General features: G+C 40.4%; 1 long non-coding RNA gene across 2 annotated transcripts; it reads right to left on the bottom strand.

Annotated features, from left to right (window-relative positions):
- Nucleotides 1-312: 312 nt before the first annotated feature.
- LOC135362855 (uncharacterized) lies at nt 313-19,595 on the bottom strand. 2 transcript variants are annotated; one of them, XR_010408228.1, is made up of 4 exons: nt 18,978-19,595; nt 13,469-13,669; nt 10,887-11,048; nt 313-3,000 (listed from the first exon to the last, which is right to left on the bottom strand). It is a non-coding gene; the product is annotated as an uncharacterized LOC135362855 (long non-coding RNA). The 2 variants fall into 2 exon arrangements; XR_010408229.1 differs by lacking the exon at nt 13,469-13,669.
- Nucleotides 19,596-27,238: the final 7,643 nt, after the last annotated feature.

Here is a 27,238-nt window from a genome sequence, read left to right as displayed (position 1 = left end):
TTTGTACAACGCTGGTAAAATATCTTCTATATAGGATGAAATTCACCAGGAGAACTCTTTGAACCTGCAATTTTCTTGCTCAAAAGGTGTTTATAATCACCTTATCCTTTGAATGTCTTCCAATCTATAGCAATACCCCCTTTCCCCTGATACTGATAGTTTGAAATGTCACTTTTTATTTCATGATTAATCTTAGTAGACATTTATCGGTTGTATTAGTCTTCTACAAATCCCACTTTAGCTTTGGTAATTTTCTGTGCTGTATATTTTCTATTTCCATTCCGATATTTGTTATCTATTTCTATTTTGGATTTAACTTGCTTTCATTTCTCTGTTTTTAGGATGGAATCTTAAATCACTATTTTTAGATCTTATTTTTTAATATAAACACTTAAAGATGCAACATTCCCTTATGCACTGCTTTAACCACATACTGTAAATGTAGATTTGCTCTAGGGTGCCTGGGTGGCTTAGTCTGTTAAGCTTTCAACTCAGGTCATGATCCTGGGGTCTTGGGATGGAGCCCCAGAGTTGGACTCCCTGCTCAGCGGAGAGCCTGCTTCTCCCTCTGCGTGCCACTCCCCCTGCTTGTGCTCTCTCTCTCTCAAATAAATAAAATCTTTTAAAAAATTTTTTATTTGCTCTGTTTTAGTTATCATTCAGTTCAAATTATTTCTAATTTTATATTGTTCCTTCTTTGACCCACTGGTTATGTGAAAGTATGTTTTCATTTCTTTCTAAATATTTGCAGATTTTCTAGATATCTTAGTTATTGGTTTCTGCTTTAATTCCACTGTGTTCAGAGAAAAAACCCTGTATATATGCTCCACTTTGGAAATTTGTCAAGACATAGGTTTTGACCCAATATATGCCTACCTCATGAACCTTCCAGGTTCACTTGAAAAAGAAGTATGTTCTACCGAGCAATTGCACTACTAGGTATTTATCCCAAGGATATAAACATAGTGATTTGAAGGAGCACATGTGCCCCAGTGTTTAAAGCAGCAATGTCCACAATCGCCAAAATATGGAAAGAGCCCAGATGTCCCTTGACAGATGAATGGATAAAGAAGAGGTGATTTTTATATATTTATGTTGGAATATTACTCAGCCTTCAAAAAGAATGAAGTCTTGCCATTTGCAATGACGTGGATGAAACTAGAGGGTATTATGCTAAGCAAAATAAGTCAGAGAAAGACAAATACCATATGATTCCACTGCTATGTGGAATTTAAGAAACAAAACACATGAACATAAGGGAAGGGAAGGAAAAATAAAAGAAGATAAAAAGAAAGAGGGAGGCAAACAATAATAGACTCTTAGCTATAAAAAACAATCTGGGGGGGCGCCTGGGTGGCTCAGTTGGTTAAGCGACTGCCTTTGGCTCAGGTCATGATCCTGGAGTCCCGGGATCGAGCCCCGTGTCAGGCTCCCCGCTCGGTGGGGAGTCTGCTTCTCCTTCTGACCCTTTCCCCTCTCATGCTCTCTCTCACTCTCTCTCTCTCCAATAAATAAATAAAATCTTTAAAATAAAAAATAAAAAATAAATAAAAACAATCTGGGTTGCTGGAGGGGGACGTGGTTGGGAGGATGGGGTATGTGGGTGACGGGCATTAAGGAGGGCACCTGAAATAATGAGCAATGAGTGTTGTACGCAACTGATGAATCACTAAATTCTACCCCTGAAGCTAATAATACAGTATGTTAATTAAATAAATTTAAATTAAAAAAAAAAGAACTGTCTGACATCAGCCTCTTACCCTGAAATACAGTTCATTCAAGCAAGACAGAATAAATGTTTCATCCATGTCCTTTAAAAAGAAAGAAAAGAAAAAGAAGTGTGTTCAGCTAATGCTGGATATAGTGTTTTACAAATACCATTAGGTCAAGATAAATCTTTTGCACTCCGATTTGCTTCTTGTTTACTTATTCTAACAATTAGTGAGAAAGAAGTGTTAACATCCTCAAGTATGATTGTAATTTGTATATTATCCTTTAGTTTGGTCGCTTTTTGCCTTATATATTTCAAAGTTCTGCAGTTAAGTACATAAACATATTTATGTCTTCCCAATGAATGTTTTTTTAAGTGTGTAAACCACTGCTATAAAAAGGTCGATTTTATGTGTATCAGAATACTTGGACAAAAACTCACCGCAGCATGCTTATGTTACCAGTAGCCGAAAACAATACAAAGGTGCATCAGCAGCAGAATGGATAGATCCATTATTAGCTCAACAGCAATGAAAATGGATAATATGCAGATACACAGGATGACATGGGTGAATCTTATATGTTTATTTTGAAGACAATAACAAGACCAAATGGAGCCCCTAATTTAGGATTCCATTCCTATAAAATTCAGTAACAGCCACAACCACACTCTATTTTTGGGATTCAGACACAATAGGAAAACTATCCAACAAGTCAGGTCATACGGCTTTCAATCAGGTTCTAGAATTCCTCTCGGTTTTGGAGCAGGAGCACGTTGTGACTGGGATGGAGTTCTCCGGACTCTGGGCACTGCTATTATTCTTTGTATTGCCTTTAGTGGTGGTTACGTAGGTATCAACTTTAAAAAGATTAAAATCTACATCGTTTTAAATTTCTTATACATGTGCCATATTTCACAATGTTATGGGCTGAACTGCGTTTCCCCAAAATCTGTTGAAGCCCTAGCCCCTATTAGCTCAGAATGTGGCTGTATTTGGAGATAGGCTTTTTCAAAGATAATTAAGGTAAAATGAGGTCACGTGGGTGGACCCCCATCCATATGACTGCCGCCCTTATCAGAAGAGGAGATTCAGACACAGACCACACAGACTGAGGGAAAACCACGTGAGGACACTGACAGCATAGCCTATCTGCAAGCCAGGGAGAGAGACCTCAAAAGAAACCAAACCTACCAACACCTTCATCTTGGACTTCTAGCCTCCAGCGCTGCAGAAAAATAAATTTCTGTTGGTTGAGCCGTCCAAACTGTGGTACTTTGTTATGGCAACCCTAGCAGACAAATGCACATACTGAGAGTTTCTCTAAGAGACAAATTGGGACAAATCTCAAATAGAAGTGTGTTCTTACACAAGTGCAACCACCATATGGAAACCTTTTTCATTCACAAATGTGTGAATTATAACGCAGCTAAGAAAATACCTGATTTATGGCATGAGAAACAAGAAATAATAGGAATTATGTAAATGTGACACTTAAAAAATTAAGGCTGGATATTGGGCTTAAATCCCAGGTCTCTTCCAAATGAGATCTCTGTCATCAGGGACAGGAGTGAGATGTAAACGCACGTCAGTAGTCATTCCTCACAGACCCAGCATTTGAGTCTCCAGGTGACTATCAGGTGAAGTAGAGGGAAAAATCCATACAAGTAAGTAAAATGAAAACTTCCCCAAAATGATTCATTTGGTTTCAAAAATCAGGGAAAATCACAATTATTCAGAAGCAAACTATTATGACTAAGGACATTGTGCGGAACTGAGACAAACCATAATTTGAGTCCAGCTGTGCTTTTAACATCTAGAGCCTGTAAGAGTGACATGAGGATACTCATTAGCTGAGTTGTGTGGATAAACTATTAAATTCACATATAAAAGAATTCCAGGCTTACTATTAAGAAAATATAAATCTGCTCCAGAACCTATACATAGACATAGATATTTAGATATAAATGAATTTACAGGTAAAAGGGAACATGGTAGACTGAATTTTGGAACCCATTACGTTTTGCCTCTGGGTGTGACTGCCATGAATATGCTGAATATGTGGCAGGTGAGACTTTGTAAATGTAAGCAAAGTTACTAATCAGTTGATCTTCAAATGAGATGAACCTGGGTTATCTGGCTGGATCTAGCCTAATCTCAGGAGCCCTTAAATGCAGATTAGTTTCCTTGGCTAGTTGGTAAAAAGGAAGAGAGATTCAAAGCTAGAGAGAAGGGCTCAACCCACGTTGCTGGCTTAAAAGTCAAGGAGGACACATGGAAACTGTGAGCAGGAAATGAATTCTGAAAATGAAAACAAAAACAAAGTGATTGTGGAAGAGGGCTCAGGGCCCCAGATGAATACTGTAGCCCTGGCCAGTACCTTGAGTTTGTCCCTGTGGATTTTTATTCAGAACACCCAGCAAAGCCCTTGAACTTCTGACCTGAAGTTCAAGGGCTCAGAGACTTCAAGATGATAAATCGTGTGTGTGTGGTTTTCAACCAATGAATTTGTAGTAATATTTTTTTTAGAGCAGTGATAGGAAACAAATACAGGGACAGACATGCAAGAAGAGGAAAGAACTGAGACAGAAGAATGTCTGATATGGGGTGGGATCAGTGTGGATCAGGAAACTGCTTCACTTTCTGTGGCTTCACTGATCCACTATATACATTAGATGGCATCGGGGTAAGTAAGGTGTCATTTATACATGATGCCTCATCATAAAATCACTCAGGTGTGAGCTGGGCCAGCTACAGCAACTACACATGGCCAATAATCTATGCCATACCCAGCATCCTGGCATTAAAAACAGTTTTGCTTTCAGCCCATATGTTTTTGGCTCATGTATGGGTTTGCTGCCAACTTCTGTACCTATCACTGAACACTGGGACTTTTGTCCCGGGATGGGTGTTTCCAGTACATGGGAATTTCAGTGCTAAAACCAAGACAGTCTGGTCAAACCAGGTTGGTTACCCCAGATACCTTCCTGCATCTACCCAAGGGGAGCATGTGTCCAAATTTCCTCTCTTAAGTCACTGTCTCTCTTTAAATTTTGGGCCAGTTATTTGCTCTGCACTCATAGCTCTCTGATGGGTTGGGAAAAAAAAGAGTCATCAATCTGATGCTAACCAAGCTTTTTTTGTTGTTCCAAGTATAGGAGAAATGTTCCTTGTAGCTTTTACATCCTGGAGTGGAAGTCACAATCTACAGTCTTTTGTTGTCTGACAGCTATATTCTCCTACGGATATGTGATCACATTTCTCTTTTATACAATAAAAGCACAAAATTTTTCTGTGTGTATAGGAAAAATACTATTCCAATGTGTTGTCATTTTAAAATTATGCTTCAGGGGCGCCTGGGTGGCTCAGTCATTTAAGAATCACCCTTCAGCTCAGGTCACGATCCCAGAGTCCTGGGATGGAGCCCTGCTTGGGCCCCTTGCTCAGAAGGGAGCCTGCTTCTCCCTTTCCTGAAGGGAACAGATGTCTGCAGACAATGATGTCTGCCTGCTGTTCCCCCTTCTCCTTCTCTCTCTCTGTCAAATAAATAAATAAAATCTTTAAAAAATAATAAAATAAAATTCTTTTTCATATTCCTATTACCCATTCTTACTTTTATTGTAGGTTAATTGTTTTAATTTTAGGTGAATTTTGTTTTGCTACACTATCCCAAGGCAAAAATTGTAAAACCATGCTGATTCCAAAAGGTTTATCTTCCAAATGTGCCCCTTCTTTTTTTTTTTTTTTTAAAGATTTTATTTATTTGAGAGAGAGAGAGAAAGCATGAGAAGGGGAGGGTCAGAGGAAGAAGCAGACTCCCTGCCGAGCAGAGAGCCCAATGCGGGACTCGATCCCGGGACTCCAGGATCATGACCTGAGCCGAAGGCAGTCACTTAACCAACTGAGCCACCCAGGCGCCCATCAAATGTGCCCCTTCTTTATGTTCAGTATGTCCCTACTCTTCCCCAATATATAAGCTTTATTTTTGTTTGCTTTTGAAATGTTTTCTTTTTGACACCCAAAGCACATTGTTTTCTACTTCCTTAGAACAGAAGTTGCCAAACACCGAGACTGTACTGGGGCATATTAACAACTCCTACTCCTCTTCCTCTTTGTTCTTCATCTTTTTCTTCTTCTCCCCTCCTCTCCCCACCCTTTTCCTCATTTCATAATGGCTTGAAGCCATTGTACTGAGCAGTATACTGTGTGAATGATGCTTTGTTTATTAAGCAAATATCCCATCATTGAACATTTCAGTGGTTTTTAGTTTATTTTACTTTAGAAATATTACTTCAATGAATAAGCGTTTGCATGGTTAAGGACATATTTCAATGTTAATTCTAAATGGGAAATGTGAGTAAGTATTAAGGGATAAAGGAGATATTTGTATAGTTTGATTTTCCTCTAGATTTTAATGAGTACAATTAAAATCTACATTCCCTAGTTATTAATATGATGGATTTGACCAATTTAGAAATGTGGATTCTATATCTCACTTGGATGAAAGTTGGAATCCTGAAAACCTCCACTCTTCTTTTTTTTTTTTTTCCTATATAACATGAATTTGCTCATTAGAGACAATCTCAGACCCACAGACCATATTCTTAACCAACTGGTCTTGGCTTTTCTTCATAGGGATCTTTCAGACAATGGAAACTTTAGGAATAAAACATTTTCTCGTTGATGTCAATTTGTCTTCTATTGACAAAGATGGATGGGAGTATTTCCTGAGAAGGAGGCAATACGGATCCATTCTCAAAGAATTGTGGTTGTGTGTTTTGGCCACTCTGCAGCTCTCTGAGGGATTGACACAGGGGTTTATTTGCCTTTCTTTTGGCAGCCTTGGAATTTTCTCAGGGCTGGACAGCCTCCCAAGCAACATTTGCCAAAAATAACTAAAAGCATATACTAGCCACAGCTGCCAGGGGATAGGGATAACAGACATTGCATGCAGTAGATAGAGCAAAATGTCTAGAGAGAAGCAAGTTGGAAAAGGGGGTATGGGAAGGAATAAGGGCTTTGCAAAGCTCCCACATATACCAGGATATCTAGAAGACCTTGTACATTCCCAGGGAAAGTGCATGCTTAGAAAAGACCTGAAAAGTCCCCAAGCTTTCACCAATGGTTGATCTTTAGGCTTCACACAAAGGAAATGAAGGCTAAGGCAGAAATGTAAAAGGCCTGGCTAATCAGTGAAGGAGTGGTCCAACTCAGAGCAAATTTGTAAAGGATAGAAGAATATATTTTTGTCTTTGTCTCCAGGCATTTAAGAAGTCCCTATCAAATAGTTATCTTACCATTAAGCTAATAAATAGAGACTTCAGTGACCACCCACAATAACATCTATAAAAAATAATTTAGAAAAGTCACTAAACATACAACTACAACCCACAACAAAACCAACAATAAACCATAGGGTAGGGACCGAGAATCTGATTTCCAGAGTTACTACATTTGAAAGGTCCCATTATCAATGAAAAAATACAAGGAATGCAAAAATCAAACAAGTATGGCTCATTCACAGGAATAAAGAAATAAACAGAAAGTGTCCTTGAGGAAGACCAAGGACTGAATTTATTAAACAAAGGTTTTTAAATCAACACCCTGAAATACACTCAAAGTACTAAGGGCAACCATGGACTAAGCACATAAGGATACCAGAGGAATAATGTCACCCAAAACGTAAAATATCAATAAAGAGATAAAAGTCATAAAGAGGAACCAAACAGAAATTCCAGAGTAAAAATGTACAATAACAGAAATGAGAAATTCATCAGAGGGCTTCAACAGCAGATTTGAGAAGACAGAAGAAATGATTGGTGACCTTAAAGATAAGTCAAATGGAATTAAACCGTCTAGGGAGAAGAAAGGTAAAGGAATGAAGAAAAATGAACAGAGCCTAGTGGATTTGTGAGGCAACCTGAAGAATACTAACAGACACATAATGGGAATCCTAGAAGGAGAGAAGACAGAGTGAGAAGGGTACAGAAAGAATGTCTGAAGAAAAATGGCTGAAAATTCCCCCAACTTGATGAGAGACAGGAATCTATACACCAAGAAGGTCAGCAAAACTCCAAGTGGGATAAACTCAAAGAGATCCACACCAAGTAACATCATAATGAGATTGCCATAAACCCAAGACAGAGAATCTTGCAGGCCAAGAGATGAGTGATTCATCATGTTGAAGGGATTCTTAATGAGACCAACTGTCAATTCTCTTCAGAAATCATGAGTGCCATATGCAATAGGATAACATCTTAACACTGCCAAAAGAAGAGAAATCAACCCATCATCAACCAACTGATTTTGACACTAGCAATGATCAACTCATAACGGAAATGAAGAAAACAATTCCATTTATAAAATCACCAGAAAGGATAAAACACTTAGAATTAAATTTAACCAAGAATATACAATGTTTATGTACTAAAAGCTACAAAATATTGCTGAAAGAAACTAAAGAAGACCATAAATGTAAAGATATCCACACTCATGTGACAATATTATTAAGATGCCAATACTCCTTAAACTGATCTACAGATTCAACTATCAAAATCCCAGCTGGCTTCTTTATAGAAATCAACAAGCTGGGGACGCCTGGGTGGCTCAGTTGCTTAAGCATCCGACTCTTGGTTTCTGCTCAGGTTATGATCTCAAGCCCTGCATTGGGCTCTGTGCTCAGTGGGGAGTCTGCATGAGATTCTTTCCCTCTCCCTTTGCCCCTCCCCCCTTTTGCACACACTCTCTAAAATAAATAAATAAATCTTAAAAAAAAAAAATTCTCTCCCTCTCCCTCTGCTCCTCCCACTCCTGAGGAAAAAAGAAGTCAATAAGCTCATTTTCAAATTCATATGGAAATTCAAGGAACCAAGAATGGCCAAAACAATCTTAGAAAAGAAAGAACAAAGTTGGCAGTGTCATACTTCTGATTTCAAAACTTACTACAAATCTATAGTAACTAAAATACTGTGATACTGGCATTAACATAGGAGAGCCCAGGGATGAACCCATATATCCATGACCAATTGATTTTTGACAAAAGTGCTAAAACCATTCCATGGGGAAAGAATAGTCTCTTCAAAAAATGGTGATGGAACAAGTGGATATCTACATGAAAAATATAAAGTTGGAACCTTATCTTAGTCCATATAAAATTTTCAACTCTAAATGGAGCAAAGACTTAACATATGAGGTAAAACTACAAAATTCTTAGAAGGAAACATACAGGTAAATCTTCAACCTTGAACCTGGTATATTAGTCATGGTTTTGATTTGCATTTCCCTGATGCATTTTGTAAGCATTTTTAATATGTTCCGGGTACTGGGCTCTTATCAGATATATAATTATAGATATTTCTTCCATTCCTTTGGTTGTCCTTTCCTCTTTTGAAAGTGCCCTTTGATGCACAAAATTTTTAATTTTGATAAAACCAAATTTATCTATTATTTTTGTTGTTGTTGCTTGTGTTTTGGGGTCATATCTAATATAGAAATTTGGCTTGTAAACTATATATCTAATAAGAGTTCAGTATCAGAAAGGCTTACAACTCAACAACAAAAATACACATAACCCAATTTAAAGAATAAGCAAAGGACTAGAATAAGTACTTCTCCAACGAAGATATACAAGTGGCCAACAAGCAAAAAATATGCTTAACTTCATGAGCCATTAGGAAAGTACAAATCAAACCATAAGGCACCCACTAGGGTGGGTATAATTCCAAAACTGAAAATAACAATGCTGGCAAGGATGAGGAGAAATTGGAACCCTTGCACACCCCTGATGAGAATGTAAACTTTTAATGATGTAGCCATTGTGGGAAACAGTTTGCAAGTGGGACTATAACACTGCACAGCCACTGTATAAAACAGTTTGATGGTTTTCTGGTACCTCAGTGAGTTAAATATAGAATTCCCATATGATTCCATAATTCCACTCTTAGGTATATATCCCAAACAATTGAAAGTAGACATTCAAACAAAAATTTATACATGACTGTTCATACAAACACTATTCCAAAACACCCCCACATATCTATCAACTGCTGATAACAAAAGGTGGTATGTTCATACAGTGGAAAAAGGACTAAAGCAATTATACATGCTACCACATGGATCAACACTGAAACATTATGCTAAATGAAAGGAGCCAACCCTGAAAGGCCACATATTGTGATTCCATTTGTATGAAATATTTTATAGGAAAATCCAGAGAGACAGACAATGGATTGTTTGTTGACAAGGGCTGAGGAGGAGGTAGGGCTGGTGGTGGAGGGAGTGGTAAGAAGTAATAGGGAAGGACTGATTAATGGGTACCGGGTTTCACTTTAGGATGATGAAAATAATCTGGAACTAGATGGCTGCACACTCTGTGAGTGTATTAAATGTCACTGAATTGTATACTTTAAATATACTTAAGGGGCACCTGGGTGGCTCAGTACATGAAGTGTCTGCCTTCGCCTCAGGTCATGATCCCAGAGTCCTGGGATCAAGCCCCACGTCAGGCTCCCTGCTCAGCAGGGAGTCTGCTTCTCCCTCTCCCTCTCCCTTTGCCCCTACCCCCCACCTTGTGGTCTCTCTCTCTCAAATAAATAAATAAATAAAATATTTTTAAAAAATACATATATACTTAAAATGATTAATTTTATGTGTATTTTACCACAAAAAAATATATTCTATTTAATATATAAATACTGAAGATGAGGCTGGCCGTCTAAAAATCAGCAGGCATAGGGGCACCTTGGTGGCTCAGTCATTAAGCATCTGCCTTCCGCTCGGGTCATGGTCCCAGGTCCTGGGATTGAGCCCCACATTGGGCTCCCTGCTCGGCTGGAAGCCTGCTTCTCCCTCTCCCACTCCCCCTGCTTGTGTTCCTTCTCTCCCTGTGTTTGTCTCTGTCAAATAAATAAATAAAATCTTTAAAAATAAATAAAAAATAAATAAAAATCAGCAGGCATAATTAAGGGAACACTATACAGTCAGAGCCTGTAATTTACCTTCTGCTTAGAGGTAAATTGAGTAAACCAGAGGCTTGTTAATTTCACAACTTCTACACATTAAATCTGCAGACATTCAAAAGATCCAAAGTAGAAAAATGATATGTGTATGCAGATGAATTTTCATATTAGCATTGCTTGAGCATAAAATAGTTGAAAGCTTTTAAAATATCTGACTTACTTGGGCGCCTGGGTGGCTCAGTCGTTGGGCATCTGCCTTCGGCTCAGGTCATGATCCCAGGGTCCTGGGATTGAGTCCCGCATCGGGCTCCTTGGTCGCCAGGAAGCCTGCTTCTCCCTCTCCCACTCCCCCTGCTTGTGTTGCTGCTCTCACTGTCTCTCTCTGTCAAATGAATAAATAAAATCTTTAAAATAAATAAATAAATAAATAAATAAATAAATAAATAAATAAAATACCTGACTTACCTTTGGAAAAGATGATTCTATTAACAAAATAGAATAATTCACTGGTATAAAATCATAACTAAAGTAATCATCAAATTGGGAAGTGCTTAGTTTATTAGGTTGGGCAAAATGAAACTGCAGATATTTGACTGTTTTTGACCTAAATGAATGGCAATTTCATATGATTCAACCTAAAATAAAGTGTGAAAAAGGTGGTATGCTATCTTATTATTTCAGTAGAAAAGTGTGACATGTTTTTACATGAGTTTTTGAAGAAAAGCAGGATGACAATTAGCAAAATGTCTAATATTTGGTTTGGTTTCAGTTGGAATTTTTTCTTACAAAAAATGTTTGTTTTGTATGTATTTTTCCATTAAAAAAGATATGTTTATTACCTAACTGCTATTTGGCAAGATTAACATTCCAATGTAACATAAGGTCAGAGAGCAAAGTCCACAGCTGAGACTGTTGAATGCATAGGAGGAATAATGAAATGATTCTCTGAGGACTACATTGATGGGTTGTCCTATAAACTGGCAAGATGCTCCCCAGTCCCATTCTCTCTTTCTGGATGCTCAGGAGAACAGCACATCCCAGCTTCTCTTACACTTAGTTTGGAACCACGTGAAGGAGTTATGGCCAATGGAATATGGGCAGATGGGATTGTGTGGTTTTATCTTCACTCTGTTTTCTCTTTTGTGCTCCTGCATGAGTTTGCCTCCTTACCGAGTGGTTTTGGTTATCAACTTGGGCATGATTTAGTGCTCCCTTAGGGTGTAGAGTTTCAGGTCATGCTGATGGGGTCTTGATGAGGATGGGACCTACTGCCCCTGAGGTGCTGGACGTCTAGGCTGGGTCACAATTGCAATTTTGTACAGCACACCTTCTGTTAAGAGATGTGACATTCAGAGCTTATACATGATCTGCTCACACCCCTGAAGCTTCAGAATTGTTGACACTGCCTGGATGAGGGCACCATGTGTCCTGTGGTCGTTGAAGGATTCAATGGCAGCGATTGGGAGAATGAAGGAGCACAAGACCATCAAGAACATGTCACTCTTGGGGCACCTGGGTGGCTCAGTCGGTTAAGCGGCTGCCTTCGGCTTAGGTCATGATCCTGGGGTCCTGGGATCGAGCCCCACATCCAGCTCCCTGCTCAGTGGAGAGCCTGCTTCTCCCTCTCCTTCTGCCTGCCACTCTGCCTACTTGTGCTCTCTATCTGTCGAATAAATAAATAAAATCTTTAAGAAAAAAAAGAACATGTCACTCTTTAGTGATATGCTTCTCCCCTCCGAAAAGGAGGAACAATTGGGGCCAGTAGCTTTGCTCTCCTCACTGCACCTGGGTGGTGCACAGCCTGACCCAGGCTGCTGGTTACCTTGACAAGAAGCCCTCTTGATCTCTGCAGTTCACCCCAGCCACCAGGTTCTTTAGGCAGCTCTTTGGCCCTTCATGGATAACTTTCGACTTCCCCAAAGCCAGGCTTAGATATAGGCTAGTTGACATTCTTCTTTCTCTTCCCAACTTTTGTGTGATATTTTAGAAACATATTTTTAACGTTAAAGCAAAAAAAAAAAAAAAACCAACTGGATGTAAGTGGACCCAAGTAGTTCAAATCCATGTTGTTCAAGGGTCAACTATGCTATTTTCCCATTTTCGTCACTGCATTTTAATTACAACCAGTTGAATACCCTGAGGTAGCACAGAGTGCTGGACCTTACCCACTGTGTTTCCAAGTCACTAAATCTGAATGGAGCATGAAATTTGCATTCCCAAGTTTCCAAGTGATCCTGATGCTGCTGGTTCTGAGATCACAAATTGGGAGCCACTGAATTAGAGGACCATTTAGTGGTATTGATACAGGCAGGCCGGGTCCAACGATCCAGATGGGGTCCCACAGGACCAGGTAGGAAGGTCCTTGGCTTCATGCAGAATAGAAATCAATTCCATTCTTGTTTCACCACCACTTGTCTTTCTGCCTTTAGATTTTGTGAGCAGCAAGTGGCCAAACCTGGTCTGTTTGGGACCCTAGCACCAGGTGTTCTTGTACCCCGGTGCCCCATCTACTGGGGAGCATTTTAAATTACCATGTTCCAGAATTACCTTCCTTTTTCATTTTAAATACCGGCTCAGAGAGGTGAAGTGAGACCACAGGGGTACACAGGGAGGAATGTCAAAGTATGGATCACATGTTAGAGACCTTGGAGGCAGGACATTGCCTAAAGGGCATGGAAATCTGTGTGCTCTGCCTTCAACTTCTTACAAGCCACACCCTGCCTTTCGAACTTTAAGAAGACATTGCTCAGAGAACAGGAAGTGTGCTCCCCATCACCAAGATTCAGTCAGAAACTACATTACCCAGAAGGCAGTGCCTCTGACATTGGAGGCAGGCACTCAGCCAATGACAGAGAGTGGAGAGGGGCATTTCCTGCTGCAACTTGGGCGGTGCTTCTGGCTTCTTCTCTCTTAGGACTTCATTTGGTTGTGGCAGGTCTGGACTTAGCTGTGCTTCTTGTTGGAGCTCTGGGCAGAGGCCGCTTCCCAGAAGGGTCTTCCAGACTAGCCAAAGGACAATGAGGAGGATAACACCTACCTCCAGGCTTTTGTATGAGCCTTGACCTCCCACCCTCCACCCCCTACCCCCACCCCTGTAATGGGGTTTGCCCCCTAGCCTTTCCGGAGCCTCAGCATCAGCCCCTCATCCCCACAGCCCCCATAGGCGGCCCCCTGGACCTTGTGAATGTTTACACAGTGAAGATCAAGGTCCCTGGTTACACCTGAAGATTGAAAGTGAGGGGATGAAGACACATTTATCATGCAAATGGACATCAAAGGAAAGCCAGAGCAATAATACTTATATAAGATAAACTAGATTTTAAACTAAAGACTGTAATGAGATGAAGAAAGACACTAAAACATAATAAAGGGGACTATTCAACAAGAAAATCTAACAATTGTAAATAATTATGCCCCCAACTTGGGGACACCCAAATATAAAAAACAATTAATAACAAACATAAAGAAACTCATATTATCAATGAGAAACTCCATTATCAATGGAGACAGCAATGGACAGATCATCTAAGCAGAAAATCAGCAAGGAAACAATGGCTTTGAATGACAAACTGGACCAGATGGACTTGACAGATATATTCAGATCATTTCAGCCTAAAGTGGCAGAATATACATTCTTTTCCAGTGCACATGGAACATTCTCCAAAATAGATCATATACTGGGTCACAAATCAGGCCTCAACAAGTACAAAAAGATTGAGATCATACCATGCATATTTTCTAACCACAATGCTATGAAACTTGAAGTCAACCACATGAAAAAATTTGGAAAGACCACAAATACATGGAAGTTAAAGAACATCCTACTAAAGAATGAATGGGTTAACCAGGAAATTAAAGAAGAAATTAAAAAAACAACAACAACATGGAAACAAGTGAAAGTGAAAACACACCAGTCCAAAACCTTTGGGATGCAGCAAAAGTGGTCCTAAGAGGGAAGTTCATAGCAATAAAGGTCTACCTCAAGAAGCAAGAAAAATCTCAAACAATCTAACCTTACACCTGAAGGAGCTAGAAAAAGAACAATAAATGAAGCTTAAGCCAGCAGAAGAAGGGACATAGTAAAGATTAGAGCAGAAAGAAGTGATATAGAAACAAAAAACAGTAGAATAGATCAACAAAACTAAGAGCTGATACTTTGAAAGAATTACTAAAATTGATAAACTCCTAGCCAGACTTATCAAAAAGAAAAGAGAAATGACCCAAATGAATAAAATCACAAATGAAGGAGGAGAAATAACAACCAACACCACAGAAATACAAACAATTACAGGAGAATATTATGAAAAATTATATGCCACCATATCAGACAATCTGGAAGAAATGGATAAATTCCTAGAAACATATACACTACCAAAACTGAAACAGGAAGAAATAGAAACCTTGAACAGACCAATAACTAGTATAGAATTGAATCAGTAGGGGCGCCTGGGTGGCTCAGTTGTTAAGCATCCACCTTCGGCTCAGGTCATGATCCCAGGGTCCTGGGATCAAGCCCGAAATCGGGCTCCCTGCTCAGCGGGAAGGCTGCTTCTCCCTCTCCCACTCCCCCTCCTTGTGTTCACTCTCTCGCTATATCTCTCTCTGTCAAATAAATAAATAAGGGCGCCTGGGTGGCTCAGTTGGTTAAGCGACTGCCTTCGGCTCAGGTCATGATCCTGGAGTCCCGGGATCGAGTCCCGCATTGGGCTCCCTGCTCAGCAGGGGGTCTGCTTCTCCCTCTGACCCTCTTCCCTCTTGTGCTGTCTCTCATTCTTTCTCTCAAATAAATAAATAAAATCTTAAAAAAATAAATAAATAAAAAATATATTTTTTTAAAAAGGTATATAAACCCCTAACTTAAAAAAAAAAAAAGAATTGAATCAGCAATCAAAAATCTCCCAAAAAACAAAAATCAAGGTCCAGATGGCTTCACAGCAGAATTTTATCAAAGATTTAAAGAAGAGTTAGTACCTTTTCTTCTCAAACTATTCCAAAAAATAGAAATGGAAGGGAAACTTCCAAATTCATTCTATGAGGCCAGCATTACACTGATTCCAAAACCAGACAAAGACCCCACTAAAAAGGAGAATTACAGGCCAACTGATGAACATGAATGCAAAACTTCTCAGCAAAATACTAGCAAATCAAATCCAACAGTACATTAAGAGAATCACTCACCACAATCAAATGGGATTTATTCCAGGGTTGCAAGAGTGGTTCGATATTCACAAATCAACCAATATGATATACCACATTAATAAAAGAACCATAAGATCCTCTCAATAGATGCAGAAAAAGCATTTGACAAAGTACAACATCCATTCATGATAAAAACCCTCCTCAACAAAGTAGGGATAGAGGGAACATACCTCAACATAATAAAGACCATATATGAAAAACCCACAGCTAGTATCATTCTCAATGGGGGAAAACTGAGAGCTTTTCCTGTATGGTGAGGAACAAAACAGGGATGTCCACTCTCACCACTGTTATTTAACATAGTACTGAAAGTCCTAGTCACAGCAATCGGACGACAAAAAGAAATAAAAGGCATCCAGATTGGCAAGGAAGAAATCAAACTTCCACTATTTGCAGACAACATGATACTCTATATAGAAAACCCAAAAGACTCCACCAAAAATTTACTAGAACTGACAAGTGAATTCAGTAAGATCACAGGATACAAAATCAATGTACAGAAATCTCCTTGTACCGATACCAATAATGAAGCAACAGAAAGAGAAATCAAAGAATTGACCCATTTACAACTGCACCAAAAATGATAAGATACCTAGGAATAAACCTAACCAAAGAAGTAAAAGATTTGTACTCTGAAAACTATAGGACACTTATGAAAGAAATTGAAGATGACACAAAGAAATGGAAAAATATTCCATGCTCATGGATTGGAAGAACAAATATTGTTAAAATGTCTATGCTACCCAAAGCAATCTACCCACTTAATGCAATCCCTATCAAAATACCACCACCATTTTTTAAAGAGTTAGAACAAACAATCCTAAAATTTGTATGGAACCACAAAAGACCCTGAATAGCCAAAGCAATCCTGAAAAAGAAAAGCAAAGCTGGAGGCATCACAATTCTGGACTTCAAGTTATATTACAAAGCTATAGTGATCAAGACAGTATGGTACTGACACAAAAACAGACACATAGATCGAAGGAACAGAAAAGAAAACCCAGAAATGAATCCACAACTATATGGTCAACAAATTTTCAACAAAGCAGAAAGAATATCCAATGGAAAAAAGACAGTCTCTTTAACAATGGTGTCGGGAAAACTGGACGGCAACATGCAAAAGAATGAAACTGGACCACTTTCTTACAGCATACACAAAAATAAACTCAAAATGGATGAAAGACCTAAACCTGAGACCTGAAACCTGCAAAATCCTAGAGGAGAGCACAGGCAGTAACCTCTTTGACATGGGCCATAGCAATTTCTTACTAGATATATCTCCTGAGGCAAGGGAAACAAAAGCAAAAATAAACTGTTGGTACTTCATCAAGATAAAAAGCTTCTGTCAGTGAAGGAATCCATCACCAAAACTAAAAGGCAACCTTCAGAATGGGAAAAGTTATTTGCAAATGACACATCCAATAAAGAGTTAGAATCCAAAATATATAAAGAACTTAAAAAACTCAATGCCCAAAACCAAATAATCCGTATAAAAATTGGGAAGGCATGAATAGACATTTTTCCATAGAAGACATACAGATGGCCAACATTCACATGAAAAGATGCTCAACATCACTCATCATCTGGGAAACACAAATCAAAACTACAATGAGATGTCACTTCACACCTGTCAGATGGCTAAAATTAACAACACAGGAAACAACAGGTGTTGGTAAAACGTGGAGAAAGGGGAACCCTCTTTACACTGTTGGAAGGAATGCAATCTGATGCGGCTACTCTGGAAAACAGTATGGAGGTTCCACAAAAAGTTAGAAAGAGAACTACCCTATGATCCAGCAATTGCACTACTAGGTATTTACCCAAAGGATACAGAAATACTAATTTGAAGGGATACATGTGCCCTGATATTTATAGCAGCATTATCAACAATAGCCAAATTAAGGAAAGATCCCAAATACCCATCTATTGATGAATAAAGAAGATGTGAGATAGATACTTTATATATATATATATATATCTCCCCAATGGAATATTACTCAGCCATAAAAAAGAATGAAAACTTGCCATTCGCAACAATGTGAATGTAGCTACAGAGTATTATGTAAAATAAGTCAGTCAGAGAAGACAAGTACCATATGATTTCACTCATATGTGGAATTTAAGAAACAAAACAGATTAACATGGGGGAGGAGAGAGAGAGGCAAACCAGAACACAGACTCTTCGTTTTTCTTCAAAAAACAGACTCTTAACTGTAGAGAACAAACTGAGGGTTGCTGGAGGGGAGGGGAGGGGGGATGGGTTAAATGGATGATGTGTATTAAGGAGAGCACTTGTGGTGGTCAACACTGGGTGTTGTATGTAAGTGATGAATCACCAAATTCTACACCTGAAACTCATATCACACTGTATGTTAACTATAATATAAATTAAAACTTGGAAAAAAAACCCACTCCAGACCTACAGACTTTTAGTTGCATTAACACAGCATCTGAAGCCCCAGATGCAAGCACACAGTGCAGACCAGAGAGGCTCTGCTGTTGCTGCTCCCATTATTTGAATTACTTTTCCCCACTCTTCCAATATCCCAGGGCGCTTACTCTCCGCTCCTCACTGCCCACACGAGAGTATCATTGTTTTGTACCTTTCTCCAACGGCTACCTACACAGGAGGCTTTTCTCTCCCATATCTTTTATTCTGTCAGAGGCATCATCTGCCTCCCTCCTGAGCCCAGCACAGAGCTAGGTTCTCAGGAGATACTCAGAGGTTCAGGTCTTTCTAGACTTCTGCTGGTGACCAAGCATTAGGCTCTCATCTCATCTTCCAGGCACTGGTATCATTTAAAGACATGGCTGTGACCTTCACTGAGAATGGAGATATCTGGATCTGGCCCAAGGAACCTTATATCTGGAGGTGATGCTGGAGACTCTGGGCTCCTGGTCTCACTGGGTAAGGATTCAATGCTCTCCAGAGTGGTACCCACAGGCTTTCATTCCATCCTTTCTCTCTAAGCATGGCTGATTGAGAAGGCCTCTGGGACCCACCTTCTTGTCTCTCCACAACCTCAGCATATTCTGTTCTAACCTATTACTGGCATCCCTTTGTGTACAATAGGGATTGCTGTATAAGAAACATAATTCCCAACATTCTTACCCAAGTGTCCAGCAAAAGCTGTCCTCAGTCTGAAGTCCTTATTCCAGATCTCCGTAATAGGTAAGGTGACTGGTTCAGTTTGGTTGGGTCAAATGTCCTCGTAGCCCAGTAAGCAGGACCTGTGAGTTCTCCAAGAAGTGGGTGAATCAGACAGACAGGAAGATATGTGACATCATGCTACTGGTATATTTCTAAGCAGCACAATCTCGGCTAAATGGCTTCTTTGGCTCCTGGTGTCTGCAGTTTTCCCTTATTTCCTAAGGCCTATGCCTTGCTTCTCTGCTGCTAAGGGAGATCATTTTAGAGGGTGCACAGACACATCATCAATGGCATTGATGGGGATCTAAGAAAGTTCTTCCTTTTTCCTTCCTCTTTCCTACCTTCTGATTGTTGCTGGAAGAGTCTGGGCTTGGTGCTGCATCTTTAGCTCTCCTGTGTCTCTTAGCTAATTTCCCCTTCAGAAAGAATAGCTGTAGGACACATAGCCTTGAGGACGCAGCGTGAGCTTCCTGGGACTTAATACAGTTATTTTGACTTTATTGTATTTTTATAGTAACCTTTCACTTAGTCCATGTGACCTAATAGCGGTGAAGTGCTTAGAATAGAACTAGGAACATAGCAAGTATGACACATGTACTTATTATATGTACTAAATCAGTCAGTCCCAACTATTCTCCCACCGAAATTTAAATGGCCAATTTACCCAGAAATTGGTCTGTATATGAACTGAATGGAGGCCTGAGGTCTCTCTTTTCCCAGATGTCCAAATGGTCACCATGGTCACCTGGGCTCTCCCAGCTTTGTGTCCACATTGTCTCTCCCGGGAGGTCAGTCATCAATGCAGTAAATGGTGTTAACTTGTGACCATTGTGATTAGTTGTTGAAAGGAGATGCGTGGGGAATAGTATTCCAGGTGGAGGGACCAACAGGAGCCAAGTCCCTGTGGGGACAGGGAGCTCAGTTCCATGACAGAGATGAAGGAAGGTCTGATTTAACTTTGACACTGTCCCATCATGGGGCTCAGTTCCAGGCATCTAGCAAACATCAGTGAACATTTGCTGCAGGACAACTGGATGCATTCTGGCCTGCAGTATAGGATTTTCTAGGAGTTTATGTGGGTCGTGGTGCCTTAGTCACTGGATTCTCTCCAGAGTCCTCCTGTCTTTAAGCTTTCACATTTGGCAAAACATGCTTGGGTGCATGTACCAGAAAACCTCCTCATACTGATTTCACCCCTGAAAAATGTAATGACTTCGCCTGATGAGAAGCCCTGAAGTGATGCTGGCTCCTGGCCTGGTAGGTGCCAACCCAGGTGTGTCTGTTCACTTTCTGTCCTTGGTCCAGGCCATCAGGCCAGTATCCTCAAAGTCACCATGGGATGCTACAGCGGCAAGTAGGGCAGCAGGTCCCCACCTTCAGCTCTGTCTTCCCAACTTGGATTAAAGGCTTTTTCTTCAGAATGGGTAGCAGCTTTAGGTCAAGGCCCACCTCGGACAACTATCGGTAGATGCCATTCAACAGTTGATTCAGCCCAGTGTTTTTTAGCCATCCTTGGGCACCAGAATCACCTGGGGAGCTTTACAGACTCCCTGTGTTCTGTCCTTATGCCCAGAGATTTGGTTTAACTCACATTTGGTTTAACAGACATCTCCAGGTAGTTCTGATCCACGGGGAGGTGGAATCCTACTGGCTTCATTAGGGAACACCTTCTGGAAGGAGTCATTTCCTTTCTGGAGTTTCATGGTGGCATGTGAAAGGTGTATACTCCTGTATACTTGAGACTTTTCCTTTTGTCCTTACCTACATACTCATGCCCCATTTCTTTCTTCATGCACAGGGTATCCTGTTCCCAAACCAGAGCTGACCTACCTAGTGGAACATGGGCAGGAACTATGGACAGTGAAGAGAGGCCTCTCCAAAAGCACCTACACAGGTAGGTGGCTGAGAGTCTGGCAGGTGGGTGTCCTGGCAATGGGTTTCATGGCAACTCACAGACTGCCAGGGGATCACCTGTCTGAAATTCCATGGGCAGCTTCTTTTGTGGCCTTCCTGGAGTCTTGGTTGGTCATGGAGCACTCCCAGTTGTTTCCCTTGTCTTTCCACCCCATCGCACTCTTCATCTTTATTAGGATTGGGAGGTGGTATACTGAGTAAGAGACAAGCTCTCAATGCTTGGCCACTCACTAGCCTCATGACTGAGGAAGTTGCATGATCTTGCTATTCCTTTGATATACAAGTTAGGCTAAGTTAATGCTATCTTGCTGTAAAAGATAAACTCCCAATTCTAGGTCAGTTAGCAAATGAATAAGAGTTTTTTTCTCATTTATGACATGGTTAATGTGGGTCAGCAGGGGTACTCTGTACCACCTATTTATTCAGGGATCCGGGTGCGTTCTGTTGCCAGTATGTTGCTTTAAGTGTGCCCTGGCATCATCCAAGTGGCCAAGAGGAATAGGAGAGAAGGGGAGTAGAGATGGCCCCCAGCTTACAGTGGTTCAACTTTGGATTCTTCCACTTTATACTGGTGTGAAAGCAGTATGCATTCGGGGGAAGGTGGCCTCTGAATTTTGAGTTTGGATCTTTTCCTGGGCTAGTGATATTGCAGTATGATGCTCTCTCCTGATGCTGGGCAGCAGTAGCGAGTCGAGCTCCCAGTCAGCCGTGCAATCGCGCGGGTAACCACCAGTACACTTAGAACCATTGTGTTTTTCACTTTCAGTACAATATTCAATAAATGCATGAGAGATTCAACACTTTTTTATGAAATAGTCTTTTGTATTTGATGATTTTGCCCAACTGTAGGCTAATGTAAGTGTACTGAGCACGTTTAAGGTAATCCAGGCTCAGCTATGTTATGGGGTGGGTAGGTGTACTAAACACATTTGATGGATATCAGGATGGAACCCCATCATAAATCGAGGAAGACCTGTAGTCATATTCACCTGTACACATACATCACTTCCATTCACATTCCATTGACAATTACTGGGCATTAGGCTACATGTTGCATCAAACTGGGAAATGAATCGGTTCTAGCAATTTTTTAGTGGAGTCTCTCAGGTTTTCTATAGTATCATGTCATCTGCAAACAGTGAAAGTTTTACTTCTTCCCTACCAGTTTGGATTCCTTTGATTTCTTTTTGTTGTCTGATTGCTGTGGCTAGGACTTCCAGTACTATGTTGAATAGAAGTGGTGAAGAGTGGACATCTTTGTCTTTTTCCTGACTTAGGGGAAAAGTTCTGTTTTTCCCCATTAAGGATATTAGCTCTGGGTTTTTCTTTTCTTTTTTTAAAGATTTTATTTATTTATTCATGATAGAGACAGAGAGAGGTAGAGGCAGAGGGAGAAGCAGGCTCCCCAAAGAGCAGGGAGCCCGATGCGGAACTCCGATCCCAGGACCCCAGGATCATGACCTCAGCCGAAGGCAGACGCTTAACCATCTGAGCCACCCAGGTGCCCAGCTCTGGGTTTTTCATAGATGATCTTTATTGTGTTGAGGTATGTTCCCTCTAAGTCTATTTTGTTGAGGGTTTTTTTCATGAATAGATGTTGTATTTTGTCAAATGCTTTTTCTGTATCTATTGAAATGATCATATGTTTTTTATCCTTTCCCTTACTGATGTGATGTTTCAATGTGATCAGTCAACCAAGTAAGAGACAAGCTCTAAAGGCTTGGCCACTCACTCACCATCACATTGATTGATTTACAAATGCTGAACCACACTTGCAACCTAGGAATAAACCCCACTTAATCACGGTGAGTGCTTTTTAAAATAAGAAATTGAATTAATTTATTTTTTAAATCTTTTTTTTCTCCAAGTTTTTATTTAAATTCAAATTAGCATACAATGTAGTATTAGTTTCAGGTGTAGAATTTAGTGATTCATACATACATACAACACCCGGTGTTCATCACAAGTGCCCTTTGTAATATCCATCAACTATTTAACTCATCCCCACAGCCCACCTCCCTTCCAGTAATCATCAGTTTGTTCTCTATACCTAAGAGTCTGTTTCTTGGTTTTCCTCTCTTTTCCCCGCTATGTTCATTTGTTTTGTTTCTTAAATTCCACATATGAGTAAAATCGTATGGTATTTGTCTTTCTCTGACTTAGTTCACTTAGCATAACACTCTCTAGCTCTATCCATGTCATTGCAAATGGCAAGATTTCATTCTTTTTTATGGCTGAGTAATATTCCATTGCATATATATATCACATTTTCTTTATCCATTCATCAGTTGATGGACATTCAGGTTCTTTCTATAATTTGGCTGTTGTTGTCCCCTACTATTATATTATTATCGATTAATTCCTTTATAATTGTTATAAACTGTTTTATGTGTTTGAGTGCTCCTATGTTGAGTGCATATATATTTACAGTTTTATATCTTCTTCTTGGATTGTCCTCCTTATTATTATATATTGTCCTTCTTTGTCACTTGTTACAGTCTTTGTTTTAAAGTGTCCAAAATAAGTATTGCTGCTCCAGCTTTCTTTGGACATCCATTTTTATGATGGATGTTTCTCCATCCTCTCATTTTCTCTTTTTTTCTTTCTTCTTCTTTTTTTTAATGTAGGCTCCACACCCAGGGCAGAGCCCAGTATGGGACTTGACCTCACAACCCTGAGATCAAGACCTGAGCTGAGATCAAGAGTTGGAGGCCTCTAACAGACACATGAAAAAATGCTCAATATCACTCTGTGTCAGGGAAATACAAATCAAAACCACAGTGAGATACCACCTCACACCAGTCAGAATGGCTAAAATTAACAACTCAGAAAACAACAGATGTTGGCAAGGATACAGAGAAAGGGGGACCCTCTTTTTTTTTTTTAAAGATTTTATTTATTTATTTGAGAGAGAGAATGAGATAGAGAGAGAGCATGAAGGGGGGAGGGTCAGAAGGAGAAGCAGACTCCCTGCTGAGCAGGGAGCCCGATGCGGGACTCGATCCCAGGACTCCAGGATCATGACCTGAGCCGAAGGCAGTCGCTTAACCAACTGAGCCACCCAGGCGCCCCAAGGGGGACCCTCTTACACTGTTGGTGGGAATGCAAACTGGTGCAGCCACTCTGGAAAACAGTATGGAGGTTCCTCAAAAAGTTAAAAATAGAACTACCATATGACCCAGCAATTGCACTGCTAGGTATTTATCCAAAGGATACAAACAGTGATTCGAAGGGGCACCTGCACCCCAATAGTTATAGCAGCAATGTCCACAAGAGCCAAAATATTAAAAGAGCCCAGATGTCCATTGACAGATGAATAGATAAAGATGTGGTACACACACACACACACACAAACACACACGAATATTACTCAGCCATCAAAAAGAATGAAATCTTGCCATTTGCAATGATGTGGATGGAACTAGAGGGTATTATGCTAAGTGAAGTCAGTCAGTCAGGGAAAGACAAATGCCATATGATTTCACTCATATGTGGAATTTAAGAAACAAACCAGTTGAACACAGAAGGGAAGGAAAAATAAAGTGAGATAAAACCAGAGAGGGAGGCAAACCATAAGAGACTCTTAACTCTAGGAAACAACCTGAGGGTTGCTAGAGGGGAGATGGGTGGGGGTGTGGGGTAAGTGGGTGATGGTCATAAAGGAGGGCACTTGATGTAATGAGCACTGGGTGTTATATGCAAGTGATAAATCACTAAATTCTACCCCTGAAACTAATAATACACTGTATGCTAACTAAATTGAATTTAAGTAAAAAAAAATTTTTAAAGGGTCGGAGGCTTAACCGACTAAGCCACCCAGGCACGCCCCATCTTCTACTTCCAATCTGCAGGTGTCTTTAGGTCTAAATGGTCTCTTGTAGGCAGTATATAGATGGGTCTTGTTTTTATATCCATTCTTTAACCTTATATCTTTTGATTGGAGCATTTAGCCTATTTACATTCAGAGTAATTATTGATGGATATATATTTATTACCATTTTATTACTTGTTCTGTGGCTGTTTCTGTAGATTTTCTCAGATCCTTTTTGTTTTTCTCACTTTCATGTTGTGCTGATTTTCTTTAGTGATATATTTGGATTTCTTTCTCTTTGTTCTTTGCATATTTATTAGCGCTTTTGATATATGTTACTACCAGGTTTATATATAAGCTCTTCTGCATGTAAGAGTCTATATTAAGTTGATGGTCATTTAAATTCAAACTGATTTTTTTCTCCTCCCCTCCCCATGTTTTAGATATATGTTATCATATTTTATAACCTTTTTGGTGATCTCCTTGGATGATTTTTTACAGAAATATTCATTTTTACTGCTTTTGTGTTTCCTACCTCAATACTGTCACTTTTGGTCTCTCCTTTCCCCTCAAAGCATCCCTTTTAATATTTCTTGCAGAGCTGATTTAGTTGTCATAAACTCCCCTAGTTTTGGGAAAACTCTTTATCTCTCCTTCTATTCCGAATGATAGCCTTGCTGGATAGAGTATTTCTTGGCTGCAGATTTTTCCCATTCAGCACTATGAATATATCATGCCACTCTCTTCTGGCTTGCAAAGTTTCTCCTGAAAACCCCCCTGCTAGCCTTATGGGGTTTCCCTTGTAAATTAATGACTTCTTTTGCTTTTAAATTTTTTTATCACTATATCTTGCATTTAATTATGGTATGTCTTGCTGTGCATCTGCTTTTATTGATTTTATTGGTGGTTCTCTGTGCCTCCTGGATCTGGATATCTGTTTCCTTCCCCAGATTAAAGAAATTTTCAACTATGATTTCTTCATATAAATTTTCTGCCCCCCTTTCTCTCTCTTCTTCTTCTTCTGGGACTCCTGTAATATAAATGTTATGTTTGATGGAGTCACTGAGTTCCCTAAGTCTATTCTTTTCTCTCTTCTATTCAGCTTGATTACTTTCCATTACTCTGCCTTCCAGGTCACTAATTCATTCCTCTCCTTCTTCCATCTCACTGTTCATTCCATCAAGTATGTTTCTCATTTTATTTATTGTGTCCTTTATCTCTGCTATGTTATTCCTTATCTCTATATTAAGGATCTCACTCATATCTTCCACTCTTATCTCAAGTTCAGTGAGTATCCTTATGATCATTGCTTTAAATTCTATATCAGGCATGTTAATTATATCTGTTTTTGCTTTGATCTCTGGCTGTAGTCATGTCCTATTCTTTCATTTGAGATAAATTTCTCTGTCTCCTCATTTCGTCTGCTTCTGTGTCTGTTTCTGTGTGTTAAGAAAGTCAGCTAAAAAAAAAAAAAGTCAGCTGTGTCTTCCGCTCTTGAAAGTGGTGACTTTATGAAGAGGTCCTGGAGTGCTTGCAGTGTCCCCTGTCCAGAACCTTGGCACTTCAGGAGAGTATCCTATGTGTGTTGCTTACGCCCTACTGCTGTGTCTGAGTCGCTTTTCCTTTCAGTGCTATTGTCTACACTGAGCCTCTGCCTGTTTTGGCCATGCTTGTTCTCTGTGGTGTTAGTGGGACCCAGTCAGGCCAGCTCTTGGGGGTAGTGCCCACCTGGGAACCTGGGAGCAGGGTGGCCATGTTAGCTAAATCGGCCCTAGGCCACTAGTTAGATGAGGACCCCCTGAAGTGCTGTGATGGCTGGGGGCACAAGGCTGAGCACAGCACACAACCTGGCTGGAGCAGGCTGCTCTGTGCGGTGCGTGGCTGGGCTCTGGCTGGTGGCTGGGTGCATGGCAGCAGCTACGCACTTGGTGGCTGGGCACAGTGCACAGAGTTGATGGGGAGCGCATGGCTGGTCGTGGCCCATGAAGGTGGCTGGTGGGGGTGACTGGGCAGGGTGTGCAATGGCACCTGTGGGAGTTTGGCTAGGCACAGCACGCAACGCTGGCTTGGGGTGTTGGGCTGGGTAAAACACAAGGTGGCTGGGGGCCCAGCACGTGTGTGTGGCGCGCGTGGTGGCAGCTATGCTCTCGGTGGCTGGGCTGGGTGCTCGAGGCTTTAACAAATTTGCCCTGAGCCCAGGGCCTAGGCTAGCAGGCTTGGAACGCGCACGTCCTCAGGAGAACCCATGGGTTTGGCACACTGCTAGTGGGTTAGGTAGCAAGTGTCTGTGCAGCCCTAACCCCGCAGGTGGCTCTGTGCTTATGAGGGGTGGGGGGCTGGGGAGGAAAATGGCACCTGCTAGCTCCCTTGTTTTTGGAGAAGTCCCCCAACATGCTCTGAAATCAATATGAATAGATCTGTCTCCTGTTTGCCCCCAGTGTTGTGTAAACTGCCATTTTTATGTTGCCTCTCCATGCAATCTGTTGTTTTTTTAAGG

This window comes from Mirounga angustirostris, unplaced genomic scaffold, assembly GCF_029215605.1.
Source record: "Mirounga angustirostris isolate CCGP_5_RB_7025 unplaced genomic scaffold, mMirAng1.0.hap1 SCAF_16, whole genome shotgun sequence".
Lineage (NCBI taxonomy): Eukaryota > Metazoa > Chordata > Mammalia > Carnivora > Phocidae > Mirounga > Mirounga angustirostris.
The sequence above is the reverse complement of the archived record's forward strand: the minus strand, read 5'-3'. Positions and strand labels throughout refer to the sequence as shown.